General features: G+C 39.0%; 1 pseudogene; it reads left to right on the top strand.

Annotated features, from left to right (window-relative positions):
- Nucleotides 1-7,816: 7,816 nt before the first annotated feature.
- Nucleotides 7,817-8,244, top strand: LOC127484818 (EP300-interacting inhibitor of differentiation 1-like; annotated as a pseudogene).
- The last annotated feature ends 867 nt before the right edge of the window (nt 8,245-9,111 follow it).

The following is a 9,111-nucleotide window of genomic DNA, read 5'->3' as shown; positions in this document are numbered from 1 at the left end:
ATTTGGTTATTCCCTGCTTGGGCCAGAACTTTGTAGACTAAGTAAGTGTTCAGCTGAAAAGCTGATTGCTTCCTCTTCAGGGAACTAAAAGTATTGGAGAGATGAGGATAACTAATACACATTCAAATTCACATTGTAACAAAAAGTCAGTTCAATTCTCACCTTCCCTTACTTAAGGCTAAGTTTTGGGCTACAAACATGGGAGTGGATAAAATAATGGGTGTAGCTAGAGTGGGCCAGTGCACAAGTTTAGCCATGGGGCTAACTCCTTCCCCACTTCCACTGTGCGGGGAAAGTATGAAGGCATAGTTTACAACTGCAGAAAATTCTAAGATTTTGAGGAAGATTCACATCATTTTTATGCTTATTTTTTCCTTTCAGTATGTTTTGTTGAGAGGGAGGATACATAATCCCAAATGTTAATTAAAAGGAGGAACAAGAGATTTGGAGCTAAATGGATCTGTTTGAATCCCTGTTTCCTCATTTTGCCAATTGGTTGATACTGAGCAAGATCCTGTTTTCTAACCTTTAACTGGGGCTAAAACTTCTGTTTCTCTAATATGTACAGAAAACACCTAGAATTCTGTGGGTCTTCAAAAATTGCCCTTTAAGAAACAAAGTTCTTTCTGGGTTTAGTATTATTATATGTTTTGTATAAACAGATAAATTGATGTTTAAAGTGGCTGTAAATTCCTAGAAAGTATTACTTTTAACTTTACAGAGGCAGGTCATCCACTTGGCACAGTGAAAATATTTGACATTCTATAGGAATTACGTTTGTAGACTACTCAGTCTATGACCGATTGCTCCTGGAAAAAGGAGACCACAAAGTTGGCTAGGCCCCACTCTCACAAATAAGAACCAAGGGCAAAATCCTCACTCAACTTTCATGTAACCTATTAGAGGAAGTAGGTGATTAAGAGGATGGCTCTGGAGCCAAAATTTCTGGGTTGAAATCCCAGCTCTGTCACTTACTAGCTATGTCACTCTGGTCCAAGATCACATTAATTAACCGGGTGCTCAGCTCCTTCATTTATAACATGGAAATACCGAATCTACTTCATAGTGTGCTGGAGCTGCATTATACTTGTTAAGAAAATATGGTTTTTAGGCCGGCGTTGCGGCTCAATAGGCTAATCCTCTGCCTTGCGGCACCAGCACACCGGGTTCTAGTCCCAGTCAGGGTGCCGGATTCTGTCCCAGTTGCCCCTCTTCCAGGCCAGCTCTCTGCTGTGCCCAGGGAAGTGCAGTGGAGGATGGCCCAAGTACTTGGGCCCTACACCGCATGGGAGACCAGGATAAGTACCTGGCTCCTGCCATCGGATCAGCACGGTGCGCTGGCCGCAGCGTGCCGGCCGCGGTGGCCATTGGAGGGTGAACTAACGGCAAAAAGGAAGACCTTTCTCTCTGTCTCTCTCTCTCACTGTCCACTCTGCCTGTCAAAAAAAAAAAAAAAGAAAGAAAGAAAGAAAGAAAAAAAAGAAAATATAGTTTTTAAATTTTCAAGTATTTTGTGAAATGGGTGTTAAACATGACTTTATACAAAATTAATTCTTTTAAACTTACAATTAAATATTAAGGGAAATGTGAACAAATATTGAAAACATCACTTCTACCTTAATTTAATCAGATTAAGGACACCAGTGACAAGCCTGCAGTCTGTAAAAGTTGAGTTTCCCCTAATTCATTGCGAAGAGGTAGAAGCATATCAAAGGAACTGCCAAACATTCACCAAATCTTGCTAAATCAAGAAGATGGAATTATTATAGAATTTTAAAGACGAATGGAGTATGGATAAAGTTTATATGTAGCAATGTCTTTATAGGTTCAAAGTAATGTAGTGCTGTGTTTAAAGGACCACCATCATGTATGGACTGCAAAGCACACTCAGAGTCCTGTTTCCTCAGAACTACTGCATTAAAATTGATATGAAATGTACTGTTTAGAGACCCCTCATCTAAATCTCTGCAACCAAATTGGAAATCAAATCTGCTTCTCTGTCCAAATGACCTAGATTTTTCAGACAGGAGGGAGATATTTCATCCTTACAGATATAATATCAATCAGCAACATTCCTAATGTCTTTTAGAGGATGGGATTCTTCAGTGAGTCAGAACTCAATAGTCATTCAGTGAAAGGGAAATGATGTCGCATTTTACAATTGCAGATGCCAATGGGAAGAGTATCGTTTTCCATTAAAATTTCAACTGCTTTATCTCTGTCTTTTATCCCAACCTGTCAAATACCAGGGAGGATTTTCACACTAAAAATTATTTTGCTTAATTTTCTACATTCCTAATCACTTTACTATATCTTGCTATTATCTATATTCTTCAGGATATTGGCATGCATTTTATCTGTATAGAGGAAATACTATAGTGTGCTACTACACATCCCCTTCTGACTCTGAATGATGTGATATAATGCTGTTCTCTTGAAGTTGGCCATAGTGGAATATCTGTACAACAGAAATCATGAAACATCATTCAGAAGGGATTTTTCCCCACAAAGCTGATGTCAAACATTTACCAATACATCACTGCTCATAAATTTATTGTGAATTTTCTTTTTTTAACTTTATTTAATGAATATAAGTTTCCAAAGTACAGCTTATGGATTACAATGGCTCCCCCCCCATAACTTCCCTCCCACCCACAACCCTCCCCTTTCCCTCTCCCTCCCCCCTTCCATTCACATAAAGATTCATTTTCAATTCTCTTTATATACAGAAGATCAGTTTAGCATATATTAAGTAAAGATTTCAACAGTTTGCACCCACATAGAAACACAAAGTGAACAATACTGTTTGAGTACTAGTTATAGCATTAAATCACAATGTACAGCACATTAAGGACAGAGATCCTACATGAGGAGTAAGTGCACAGTGACTCCTGTTGTTGACTTAACAAATTGACACTCTTGTTTATGGCATCAGTAATCACCCTAGGCTCTTGTCATGAGTAGCCAAGGCTGTGGAAGCCTTTTGAGTTCACCAACTCTGATCATATTTAGACAAGGTCGTAGTCAAAGTGGAAGTTCTCTCCTCCCTTCAGAGAAAGGTACCTCCTTCTTTGATGACCTGTTCTTTCCACTGGGATCTCACTTGTGGAGATTTTTCATGTAGGTTGTTTTTTTTTTTTTTTTTTTTTTTTTTTTTTTTTTTTTTTTTTTTTTGCCAGAGTGTTTTGGCTTTCCATGCCTAAAATACTCTCATGGGCTTTTCAGCCAGATCTGTGTGCCTTGAGGGCTGATTCTGAGGCCAGAGTGCTGTTTAGGACATCTGCCATTCTATGGGTCTGCTGTGTATCTCGCTTCCCATGTTGGATCGTTCTCTCCCTTTTTTATTCTATCAGCTAGTATTTGCAGACACTAGTCTTGTTTATGTGCTCCCTTTGGCTCTTAGTCCTATCATTATGATCAATTGTGAACAGAAATTGATCACCGGGACTAGTGAGATGGCATTGGTACATGCCACCTTGAATGGCTTGAATTGGAATCCCTGGTATGTTTCTAACTCTACCGTTTGAGGTACATGCCAATGCTTACAACCATATCTAAAACCAATAGTAAGCATCAAAATGTGTTATTTGTTATCATTAGGAGAAGAAGAATGTGGAAGAGAAGGAGTGGAAGTAGGAGTAACAAAGAAACTAACTTTTTATGATAGGTGAAACTCTAATATGACCCCAAGACCCTTACTTCCTGATGAACATTCCCTACACAATCCAGGGGACTATAATGAATCTTGCTCATGATTAGACTGTGATATATAACCTAAGTGACTTCACAATAGGGACATAATCTGTGTGGATGTGACTTATTCACCTGAGCCCTTAAATTCTTGGTCTAGATGTCAGAGACAATGAAAAGTCAGATATTTGAGGCATGGGAAGGATTCATTACATTGTTGCTGGCTTGGAGACTGAGTGGGCTACTTGTCATGGAAAATGGGTGGCCCCCAGGAACTAAGAGCCTGGAAGAAAACAGGAACCCTAGTTCCTCAAATGCAAGTAAATGAAATCTGCCAAGAATAAAAATCACCTTAAAAGCGGATTTTCTCTTGTGGTATATTCACACGATGGACTATTACTCAACCATAAAATGAAAGACATCCATCTTTCAGGAAAAAGTGGATGCAATTAGAGAGCACTATGCCTAGTGAAATAAGCCAGTCCCAAAAAATTGATTATTATATGTTTTCTCTGATTTGTGATAACTAATATACAGAGTAAAAAAATGCAATGTATATAAGCAAAATTGACATTTTGAGATTGGATTATCGCTTTTAGTCTTGTCTATACTTCTGAAGAGCAATGGTTTTTGTACTTGATACTTGCTGATTTCTTTATTTAATGGAGGGATAAGCTTGTGATTATAAAGTAAATTGAAAGTATATCATTGAAAAATTAAAACCAAAATAAGAATAGAAGGATGATGGAGGGTGGGAGTGAGGAAGGAGGGGAGGGGAGAGTGGGAAGTATCATTATGCTCTTAAGACTGTATAAGTGAAACACATGGAATTTATTCACTTTGTGTAAGTAAAAAATGAAAAAAGAAAGCGAATTTTCTCATCAAATTTCTCATATGAGAACTTAGCCTGAACAACACCTTGATTTAAGTTTGCTCAGAAGACTTATTCAAGCCCCTCTCCCCCAACAATTGTCTGGCCTATACAATTGTGGGGTTACAACATGCTGTCTGTGATGATTTGTTAAGATCAGTTTAAAATAAAAGTACTTTCCATTATGTTATTTGTTATCTCATGGATTTCTCATGTTATTTGTAATAAAAAAAACTTAAAGGAAAAGGTTTTTGTACTTTGAGATCAGCAGGAAGAAGAAGGCTAAAGGAACTCAATGTATCAAAAAATATGGGACTCTTCCCTGCATCCCATTCTCCCATCCTCCCACAAAGTACCTATTAAATATCATCCTCCAGGAATCTGTCTTGTTGGTGTGAGATAAACTTTGGTCTAAGTGAAACTCAACTCATTTAAGCTGATTTCGTAACCTTTGTCTCCACAAATTCTTCTGAATCAAGTACAAACACTACTTGAGAAGTTGGCTATAGTAAAGAGGATACAGAGGGCCAGCACCGTGGCTCAATAAGCTAATCCTCCACCTGCGGCGCCGGCACACTGGGTTCTAGTCCTGGTCGGGGTGCCGGATTCTGTCCCAGTTGCCCCTCTTCCAGGCCAGCTCTCTGCTGTGCCCAGGGAAGTGCAGTGGAGGATGGCCCAAGTGCTTGGGCCCTGCACCCCATGGGAGACCAGGAGAAGCACCTGGCTCTTGGCTTCGGATCAGCGCGGTGCGCCGGCCACAGCACGCCGGCTGCGGCGGCCATTGGAGGGTGAACCAACGGCAAAAAAGGAAGACCTTTCTCTCTATCTCTCTCTCTCACTGTCCACTCTGACTGTCAAAAAAAAAAAAAAAAAAGAGAGAGAGAGAGAGAGAGAAAGAGGATACAGAAAATTCCAGTGAGTACGATGAGAGGTATTAGCTCCTAGAAAGACAGAAAACAAGCCCAAGTAGGAGCCTGAAGTTTTCTTCAAGAAAGGAAGAAGTGTAGGAAAATTGGCAGAGTCCAAATTGTGTATTTGGATACTTAGAATATTTATACCACTACCATTTTATAGTAGATAATTATTATTATTATCATTATTATTATTGGTCATTCATAGTGATTGACATATTATGCTAAATGCCCTGCTAGGCATATTCAAATGGGTTATTTTAAGAGAAGAATATGAATAGTGAGGAAGGCAGCTTAAAGAGATGTATGATTTCTCCATAGTTCCAAAGCCACTAAATAGCTTGGATTTGGATGCAACTGGCTCAAAAGTCCAGATGCTAAATCATGTTGCTACACTGATTCTCTCTGGACTGTACAATTGGTGCTCTTGGTAGCAGCACTGGTCCATGTGAAAATGGTGAGCAATCATGCAAGTATGTGTACCTGCATATAAACAGCCACATACTATACCTACTGATCAGATTCTCATTACAGAGAATAACCTGGAACTTACTGCTGGTCAACATTTTCAGAATGGAAATGAAATTTGCAAATTTTGAATTACAATTTTCAAACGTCTCTAAATAAAAAGAATTTACCTTTATAGAGTGGTTTCTGTGGAGGAATCTTCCCTTGCATACTTTATAAACTATTGCTGGCTTAATACAGACCACTAGAAAAGTATGAATCAGGACTGCTGAGAGATTTATTTTGATGCAACATTGCCCAGTAATCAGTTTTTTGGAATATACTTTGGCATTTGGTATTTTGACATGAACTTAAATAAGATTAATTATAAGAAATAGCCTGTAAGAAAAACATTGCTGTATTTACTGTAGATGTGCTGTTCAAGGTATCATTGAAGTGGTCTCATGAGGAAACAACAGCTCTTCTCAACAACTGATCTCCATATTTTGTTTAGGTGGTTTGGGTCAAACAACTGATGGCATTTCCCTTTTTGACAGCTTCAAACTTTAGAATCAAATTTGTCATTCATGTTTAGCAAATGTGAAGAAACTCTTGAAATGCATTTTGCAGGTTAATGCCATTCAGAGTTTCTTCCTCAGTCAGTGCTATTTTCTCATTTCTGAAGCCATCAAAATTCCTGTTGACAGAGGTAGTATGTGTAGTGGTTCATGTCCTCTCTGGTTAGATTAGCTGTGTAGGAAATCTATCTTCAGTCACTTACTGTGAGACCCTGGACAAGTTACTTATACTCTCTATACCTCAATTTCTTCATCTGTTGAATGAACGTGATAATAATAATTACTTCCTAGGATTGCTGTCAGTAATATGTAACATGTGTAATATGTAATATGTGTATTGTGTAATGTTGGAAACCCAGTACAACTACATTGCACAATTCCAAATGATAACATTTACATAGCATTCAGTATTATGAATGATGCTTCCTAGATTTAGACAGTGTAATGGCTCTGTTGCTGACACATGAGTGATTATGTGTGTGTGTGTATACACAAACATTTATTAACACATAATATACATTTATGTATGTATAGATAAATATATGTGTATACATATATATATATGCTGTTACTATTGTCACATGCTCATAAAGCACAGTTATCAAGTAAAATATAAAAGGATTTCAGCTATTTTCTCTCTCTCTGTTTCTTAAAAATCTGTCAACTTTCTAGCACTTGCAAGGCTACCTATTTGCTTAAAATACAGTCAATTACAATCCCATTTTGTTACACTTTTCTTTCAATTAGGCTGCTGAGAAGGAAGCACTATGTGGCAACCAAGTTTTATATGTAAATAAAATGGTAAGTGGGTCAACTTGTTCTTCTAACTTTAAAGAGCAAGTACAGCATAGGGAAATTTTTAATTTGAATTGAACCCAAAACCTTTCTTAAGGATCTTCAGTGAGGTTTAATTCAAGAGTTAGATTGGACTAGACTTGAGTTTCTTTCAGCTCTTTGGTTTAAAATCTCATTGAAACTTAGAATATACTTAACAATTTAATGTCAATAATTATATACTTCCATCACCATTGCTAATATTACCTTTTTAATGTGCTTATTCTACCAAACTGCCCCATCACAATTACCTTGAATGACAGAAAGTTGAGAATGCAAAAAAAAGGCTTCAAGCAAGGAAGGTTGTTAAGCCACAATTTGCTTCTGCTAGACATCCCTTCCCCAAATAGTTACTGAATTTTTATTGCATGTAAAACACCAATCAGAAGATTGAGTTCATTATTCCTATCTCCTGAGAGAAAAAACAGGAGCCATAGTAAAATGAACAACTGGAGTGTTGTGCTAGAACCTGAGCCGTTTCTACAATGTCAGACACGGCAGAGGTGTCAGAGCTGCATGAAGAGTGCAGTGACCTGCAATGGATGCAATGCCAGGCAAGGGTGACCTTCCGTAGATGGAGGTAGGCAGAGGAAGCTGGGAGCTATTCCTGAGGCCCTCCTGTAGTTCACAGTCCGTGACTGCAAGAGCAAGAGTGGAGGCGAGGAGGCGAGATACCTGACTATCCGGAAGACGAGCAGCTGAATGGTGCTGGCTATAGAGTATCCACAGCTCTTGAAGAAGCCAACATGTTTATGGGAACATCCCCAGCAAGAGAAGCAGCCCTCCATGCCTGGTTTCAGAGGTTTTATGAGAAGACCTCATATGATCTGCTAACCTTTATAGAAGAACTTTTCCACTTATGGTTGTCAATCGTCTAACCAAAGAATTCAGTTGTGATGAGATTATTGCTTGAAGATAGTTAAATGCTGATAGAAGACGAGGAAACTGCATGAGTAGAGACCTAATATTCCACTTTCTTTGGGATTCATTCAAAATAGTTTTGTGCCAATGAAAAATTTGTTCTTCAAAAATAGAAGTTATTTTTGTTTTTCAGAATAGAGGACAACAGGACAGTGACTGCAATACGACAGTTATGAAGAAGGAAAAGAATCATAAAAGAAAAATGAACCATGACTGTTGAAGTCTGTTTTCAAAGATGCCATGAAAAGCCCATGATTGGCACCAGCATTGTGGCATTGCGGGTCAAGCCACCACTTGCTACACTGGCATCCAGCTCAAGTCATGGCCGTTCCACTTTTGTCAGGATCTCCCCCTTCGGGAACTGGCCGGGTTACCGTGAAGAAAGAGTTGAGGAGACTGAGGAAGGTCAAGCTAAACACACTTTATTGATACTCTAGGTGACTAGGAGGAGAGATCGCTCAAGCCTACTCCTGCGGGCACTAGGCACTACAGACCAGGAAGAGAGGCTGAGCAACCTCTGGTTTACAGCGTCTGAGGGTCCCCTTATATACAGTTTCTAGAGGCTAGCCCCGCCCACATTCTGACCCCCCAGGGTCCCGTCGCCATGGCAACGACAGTTTGTGGTTAGACCTTCTAGTTAGGCCATCCATTTTCGAATCTTACCAGCTAGGGTGGTTACCACTCTACTTTTCTTTCAAGCTGCATGCTACTGGGCAGTTACTTTCTTTCAAAGGGCGCTACAGTTACTTTGTTTCAAATGGCGCTACAATTACTTTCTCCATGAATGGTTCCCTAACAACTTTCAATCCAGATGCCTACTAATGACCTAAGAGAAGCTGCGGAAGATGGCCCAAGGTTT

The sequence above is a fragment of the Oryctolagus cuniculus genome, chromosome X (genome assembly GCF_964237555.1).
Source record: "Oryctolagus cuniculus chromosome X, mOryCun1.1, whole genome shotgun sequence".
Classification (NCBI taxonomy): domain Eukaryota; kingdom Metazoa; phylum Chordata; class Mammalia; order Lagomorpha; family Leporidae; genus Oryctolagus; species Oryctolagus cuniculus.
Note: the sequence above shows the minus strand (reverse complement) of the source record. Positions and strands in the feature narration are given on the sequence as shown.